An 8,054-nucleotide genomic window follows, 5' to 3' on the forward strand; every position below is an offset into this window, starting at 1 on the left:
TGAAAATACCATGACGGGACAGTGTGATCACCAGCTCCAGACCTCAAAGAAAGTGAAGCTGTCAGGCAAGAAGAGGAGACTTCCCCCAGCCGGCTGCGATGGTATCTGGTGGGTGGGTGTGTAGAGAAGCACTTGACAGTTTCCACGTATTGCTTCTTGACTAACTCCTCACCCTCAAGAAGGTTTAAAAATACTTTTTATTTCCATGCTGTAAAAACTTCATCTGCATTCTGCACCCCACCGTTCCCCCTTGGGTTTAAAATCTTATGCAGCACTGGAATCACTTGGTAGGAACCCTAAAATTAGGTACAGTTTTTGGGAATTTGACATTTTTCAATGAATTTAGTGAATAAAATAGCCTTCTATTATTATATGAAAGGTTCTTGCTAACTCAGGTCGTTATAAAGCAACTAAGTTTGTTCATGTAGATTGAGCTCCAGTGAGTGTCAAGCTTGTGTGCTTTAAAAAAAGAAAATTCATACCTGGCTGGGAAACTCAAAGTAAGCATTTTTCTCTTTGAATGTGTCCTCGGGACCCCTATTTTGTGTAGGACTGTGTGTACCCCTCCTCTTTCTCTCACACATCAGATTCCTTTCCTTCCTGTGAGGACCTCAGTCTGTCCCTTGACCACTCCTTTGGATTTAGTGGCTGTTTGACATCGCTGAGCCAAACCTCTGTTACTCTCCCCTTTCTTCTCTTTAGGGAGCTGGACTGATCATTAGAGAGGTTCCAATGGTCTCTGATAAGTGACAGCTTTTTAACACTCAGATGGAAATAGAATCCAGGTACACAATCATCTGCTCACTCCTGTGGCCCTAACCACAAGTAATTCTTTCAGTGACCCAATGGGATTAATTGTTCTGTTTTCCAAAATAATATGTGCTTTACATTTTCAAAAGTGTGATTTCCTAGAAATCAGGTATAAAATTGTATAAGGCACATGCAGGATGACTTTTAGTATTTTTGGTGATGATATTTTTAAAGTGAAATTTAATACTTTATGTTAAGTATTTGTTGGGGAAACAAATAGAATAAGACTTTCTTAATCTGTAGCATTTAAAACTTTTCCGGTTTGGGACCACTTTTCTAGAAGAGGGATTTTTTTTTTTTTTAGAATGTGGCAGTTTCTGCTCTCCTGTTGCTCGAAGCAGCCAATCTGTTGAAAACTTTCTATGAAATAACTATTACCTATTCACTTGATAACCACCTTTCGTTTTGTTTTGGTTTGTAGGCCTGCAGGAAAGAAAGTAATTTCTCTTGGAGAACAAAATGAAACGTAGGAGAAATTTTTGTGTGTGATATAAAGCAGTTTTAACAAAATGGTTTAAAAATCACTTTAAATATTTTTTTGGTGAAGCAGTAACAGGAAATCTGAATTTTGCTAGTGGGTAAGGAATAGTGATTATTCCTATTAATGCAAAGATTAGTTGAGAAGAAATGAAATAAAATTTCCAAGCCAGAAGTTACCTAATGTGAAAATAAAAGGGGAAGTCCAAGAATTGTAATCAAAAGGTGTTCTGGAATCAAAAGTTCTATACTATATTGAAGATACAAATACAAAATTTAATAATAGTTAACCATATATATATACTTGAGATGTACCTGGCTCAAGACTCCTGGAATATTGTAGCAATTTTCTATCTGACTTTCTTGTACTATTCTCTCTTACCAATTTTTATCATTAGTCTTCCTAAAATATGACTTTTGTTATATCACTCAGCCTCAGACGTTTTCAACAGCTAGATATTATCTGCAAAATGTAAGGCAGAGGTCAGATTTCCACAGAATTCCCCTATCCTCGTCAAGCTGTATCCTGTTTTTCTTCAGAGGTCTTTTCAGTGTCCCATATTTGCTTGTAGTTGTCCTTTTTATGCTGTTTTATTTTCTCCTTCCTTCTCCACTTAGAAATCTTACCCTCCTTGGGCAGGGAATATAGCTCTGGCACAGTTCCAGCCTGGCAAGCACAAGGTTGTAAGTTCAGTCCTCCACCCCCCAGTCTTACTCTTTCTGAAACTAGCTGAAGAAGTGAACTCAGGTTGTCTTCATAAAATTCTTATTCTATTGTTTTTTGAATATTTATGTCCACAGCCTATAACCTAGTCAAGCTATAATCTTGAAAAGCGTGCCTTACATGTCTTTGAATTTTCTGTAACATCTAGTAATATTCAGCATAGATAGTAAATATCATTAAATATTGGCTCATCTAACTTGAATGTGGATAGTGCAGTCATAACATAAGTAACATATGTATTAGAATATTACTGACAGAGACAAGTTTTTGTGAGGTCATACATTAGTTGTTTCCTTTGCCTGAACTTTTGATATTCCTGATTGAACATCCCATGTTAGAGTGCCCGCCAGAAGTGTCACAGCCTCGTGGAGATACAAGGAAATGGCAGTTTGGCTTGTTGCGTAGGCAGATTTGTAACATTGCTTTGAAAGTTTTTTTTACTGGTAGACTTTTGGTTTGACTCTTTTTCAGATCTCTTTCCCCATTTGTACTTTCTCTTACGCTACTTTCTCTCGATGAGAAATGCTGAAGGCTAGAAAATATTATAATGTTTAGAAATTCGGGAACTAGGGCATTTGTGTATAACTAGGTAAGTGTAAAAATGCTTGAATTTCAAATCTTTTCCCAAATACATTTAAATACATTTGTGTGGCACTATGCATAAGAAGAGATAAACAGGACAAAAAGATTTTAGGGTTATTGTGGGCCAGGGGTATAGCTCAGCAGCAGAAGTATGTGCCTGGCAAGCGCAAGGTCCTAAGTTTGATTCCTGGTACCAAAAATAAATGAATAAATAAATGTATTGGGTGTTATGATTTGTTAGAAGCTTGTATTATCTATAATATTAAAAATTTGACTTTATCAAGGACAAAGCAATATGATAGATCAGGAAAGACTTTCTATATTGTAAAAAATCTTTAAAAATGTGGATATCTGAGATTACTTAATGGTATATGTGCTAAATCTTATCAACTAGTGTTTTGGTATCTGTAATAGGACAGGTGTGCAGTCTGGTTAAAAAGAGACTTTATTTCTTAGTTGTGTTATTCCCAATCAATGATAAATACTGAAAAACCATAATGATTTGGGAGAGAAAAGTTATTACTTATGTGTGATAAATTTAGAGTATTATTTTATGCTTGTGAAATACAATCTGCAATTTAGGTAGAGTTGAAGTAAATACTTCTTAGCAAATATATTGGCATAATTCTTTCCCATCATCTCAGCTCTGGAAAAAATAAAAGAGCTCCTTGTAAAAGTCCAGTTTCTGCAGCATGGTTTCCTATAACTAGATGCTGTGTATCACAAGGGGCCCTTGACTGCTTCTCAGAGGCCTGGTGCTGGCTTTGCTGCAGGTAAGCTGCAAGTTCCCCTTTGGGCAAATTATTCCTTTATGAGACTGAAATGTCATCCTATGTAAAGTGGTAGTTCAGTTTGTGATCCTTAAGGGTACTTCTTAAGTTGATTCTTTAAGGTTCTAAAGTTGGATACTTTTTGGGGGCCAGTATTCTATGTTAGTATCTATTTGCAGTGATCAGGGGACTCATTAACTCTTGTATATGACATGTGGGTTTAGTAATAATGGCATATTAGTAGTAATATTTTAGCACAGCTTTGACCCATGTAGAACTTACTACAGCCATTGGGTGGATTCTTAGTGGCGTGAGAGAATTAATGTACGCCTAGAATCATGGCTCTTTTTGTCCATAAAGTAAAAATGAGCAGAAACCTGGGTAGTCCTGAAGTCATTTTATATTTAGCTTTGTAATTTGTCTTTGTACATTTATTTGAGTTTGAATGAGTCACTAATTGGCTTATTACAAATTAGTAAACTTTCTTGGAATCAATTCTGTTGTTTGCTCCTCTTCAGTGCCTTTTTCTGATCCTTATTTTATGAGAGACAGAAACCATTTCTTCCCAAGCAACCAGGGTAGAACTGCCCTTTTGCTTTTTTTCCTAGAGAAAAAGGCCTGCTGATAGCAGGGTTGTAAATCATTACATTTCCTTTCCAAGTATGAAGAGATAAAGTGAAATACTAAGGCAGGTCATAAGTACCAAGAAGGTGGTTAAGCTGAAAAAGTTCTGGTATATAATTCAGGATGAGTACAGTAAATATTATTTGCAAACTTGTTAGGTTTGTAGTTGGGTACATCTTTTGGATAAATAAGAGCTGGCTTTATAGGCATGGGAAGTGTCTCCATTTTAACAGATTTTCAGTTTATGTATTATCTAAGGTTTGTATAGTGAAAACATAGTTTGTCCACAATTTAGGATTATTTTTTAAATGCCTGTTCTGCATATTCAGGTATCTGGTTTCCTACTTAGATCATGTAATTAGTAACTGATTCTGATTTTTTACCATAATACATTTTCCAGTATTTATTCCGTATGTTTATACTTCACTACTGGAAAAATTCTTCCCAGACATCTGTTATGAATTAGTTCCCTTTTCTAGTTATGTTTTCCTGTTTTATCAATTGTGGTAAGGAGAATAGAAAGCTACATTTTAAAGATTTCTGGTATTTAAATTTATTAATACTGAAATACACTCCCTTTTTGTAATTGCTGAAAATGATCCTTATTTTAAATTCACGTGTTAAATTACCATTGTAAATTATTTTTGTGGTACTGGAGATTGGACCCAAGATCTTTCACATGCTAGGCAAGTGCACTACTACTGAGCTATATCCTCCAAAATTATATTTTGAGATAGGGTCTTGCTAATGTGCCAAGGCTGACTTCGAATTTGCAGTCATCCTACGTCAGCCTCCCAAGTAGTTGAATTTTAGGTAGGCACCATCACATCAAACAGTCATATTTGAAGACAGTAGAATAAAATAGATACAACTTGAAGTGGATGTACCATAGTTCTGTAGCATTTTCAGTTAAGTGAACTTTTAGTGACCTTTTCATATTTAAAAAAATTAGGAGGAGCTTATCTCAAAGTCCCTTAAAGTGTCTGTTTGCTTCAGATGTCTTAGACCTGTGTATTTGGGATGCCTGTTCTTCGGAATAAATTTTATTGAGCACTTGCAGAAGCTCTTGGTATGTATTAGATGCTTTGTGAACATTTGATGAATGAAACCAGTTTTCAAGAAGCCTTATTCAAAGCAATTTATTTTCTTGATTGTTACTGGCCTTGTGGCCTGCTTGTTTCTGAAGTAGTTTTACTGAGGAGCTAGGAGTAAGAGGAGGGGACAAAACCTGTGCATCCCCGGGCTGCTCTTGCCTCACTGCCTTTTCCCACTGCCGCAGCTGGGATCCCTGGCCTGCACACACTGTGACATCTATATTCGAATTCAGAACTAATTCAGATGTTCAGAGGATTTGTTACACCACTCTTTGGCCCCAACACCCCCAATAATGAGACTCTGGTTTATCTATTTACCACTTTTGCTGTGATGCTTTCATGAACTTTGTGTTCTCTCTGTCACTGTGTTCCTTGTGCTTTCCAGTTCTGGGTGCTACTCTTAAGGCCTCCAACTGCACAGGCATTTGCCTATGTGTCACCCATGGAGTGAGGTGCCATGGACTGTGGAATATTAACTAGGGACTGAATTATATCTATCTTACATGTTTAAACATCCTAGGACTTGAATTTTGAAAAGGCAGTACATTCTCATGGTTCAGACAGCAAAACATTTAGAAATGAACAATTTCTTGCTCATCTGTCCCCCATTTACTAAATTATCATCCTTCCACAGTTTTAAAGTATATTTCCAAGCCAATACAAATATAAACTTTTTTCCTTTCCTTTTTTATACAAGTGAAAATGCGTATACATTGTTCTGCCTTTTTTGGTTGTTGTTGTTTACTAGTATATCTTAGCATTCTTTATGTAGCTATGGAAAAAAATCCATGTGTCATTTAATAGTGTACCCTGGTAGACCTTTTACACATCATTTGTATAAACATGACATCATTTATTTAACTAGTTCCATAGGGATGGACATATGGGAAGATTTCAGTCGTTTGCTGTTACAGGCAATGTTGCATTACTTTTGTTATATGGATTATTTCATACTTGTGCGAATATATTTGTAGAGTAAGTTTTCTCAAAGTAGAATTGCTGATCCGAAGAGTAAATATCATTGTATTTTGATACACCATAGGGATTGTAATATTTACATCCCATTGGAATTATAGGCAAAAGCCCGATTACTCATATTCTTGCCAGCAAATTGCATTATTTAACGATTGCTTTTTTTCCCAGGCTGGTAGGTAAAAAAATGTTAGTGTAGTCTTAATTTCTGTCACCTTTCTGAATAAATCCGAACATCTTTCTATATAGTTGTAAGAGCCCTTTATATCTCATCTTTTTTGTGAAATGCTCTGGAAACTGAAGGTAATTTAAATCCTACCTTTGTAGTTGCTGTTAATAACATCGAGATTTACCCTTTCTAATTGGTGTTATAACATGTTTTCCTATAGTTTGTCGTTTGTCTTTCAGCTTTGTTTATGGTATTTTGCTGTATAGATTTGCTTTTATGTATCCTTTTTTTTTTTTTGGTGTGGTCTCGTGCTGTAGGTCAGGCTGGCCTTGACCTCACTGTGTGTCCCAGGCTGGCCTCAAACTTGTGAACCTCGTGCCTCAACCTCCCTAATGCTGGGATACAGCCACACTCCAGGTGCTATGTAGATTTTAAAAGTGTAGTTGAATTTGTCGTCTTTTATAACTTCTGGATGTTGTCATAGTTAGAAAAACCCTCTTTACTTCAAGGTTATGAATGTTTTCGTATTGGTGTTTTACTGCTATTATGGTTTCTATTTTAGATTTAAATTTTTGGCTTACTTTTCTCAGAGTATGGTGTGAGGGATAGGTCTAACTTTTATTTTTTTCCAGATGGCTACTCAGTTGCCTCATCACTTGTGAATATTCCGCTTCTATACTATATGCTTTTTAAATCAAAAACTGACCAAAAGAAAAACAGCAACAACAGAATGGGCTCGCCTGTTTTCTTTTTCACACCTCCTTTGCTGTGACTAAACAGGAGTACAGTCGTCTGTTTTCCCTCCTTTACAATACCTTCTGTAGTGGTGACCCTTTTGCTTTGTCTAATACTATGGGATGTTGCGTCCTGGAGGAACCCTTGTATGCTGGAATAGTAATGCTGGACTGCAGTGGTCAACTCTGGAACCTTATTTTCTGGGAATGTGACTGTGGATAAATTGTTTTGGAAATTGTCTCCTAATCTGAACCTTAACAAGATGAAGTTTTCCACCTATGGTACATAGAGATGCCACTTTTCACCTGTCATACCCCTAGAGACAGTCCCCGCTTTGTCTGGACTAGGAGAGAATGTCTAAGCAGGCAGGTGGAATTTAATTCACTTGATCCCTCACCAGCACTCAAGATGCTTGGGTTTCTTAGCTCCTGATAAAAGACTTCCACTCTGAGCCATTGCTTCAGGCATCATTCCCTTTGGAACTTGCCCAGGCCACCTTGCCTCCTCTTTGTCACTGAATCTTACTTTTGATCCTGTTTTTTATCTCTTCCTTTATATTTTCTCCTGATACTGATAGTGTACTCTTTGCCCAGTGCCAGCTTGACTTGAAAGTTATTGTGGTCAGCATCAATTTCGGCCAAGTACATTTTGGTTGAAAGCAAACTCGCCAGCTGGATAATTTGTTTAAAATAATAATTTGGTCAAAAAGGAATATCCTAAATCACTATATTTTTGAGTAGTAATTTTAGTGTATTATGGGTATAATTAAACATTTTTGGTTCATTTTCTAAACATTTTTCTAATTTTTTGTATTTTAGATTTATTTTCAGCTATAGCAGCAGTTTGTTTCTGGTTATATAAAAAAAATTAAAGTGACCTCAACAGTAGCAGACTGGTTAAAGTACAAGTAATTGTAACTAGAAGGCAGGAAAAAGGTTAGTTGGAAAAACCAAAGCATCTAGTAAGGTAAAATGTTTGCTTTATTGTTTTTCTTTTTCCATCATTAAAAAGGTTATGTTTGTGTAATCTAGGACAGAAAAAATATAGATAAGGAATAAATAGAAAATAATCACCCACAAATCAATCACCGAGGAATA

Source organism: Cavia porcellus, unplaced genomic scaffold (assembly GCF_034190915.1).
Source record: "Cavia porcellus strain 051 isolate PalLab524CR breed Dunkin Hartley unplaced genomic scaffold, mCavPor4.1 scaffold_1, whole genome shotgun sequence".
In the NCBI taxonomy this organism is placed as follows: domain Eukaryota; kingdom Metazoa; phylum Chordata; class Mammalia; order Rodentia; family Caviidae; genus Cavia; species Cavia porcellus.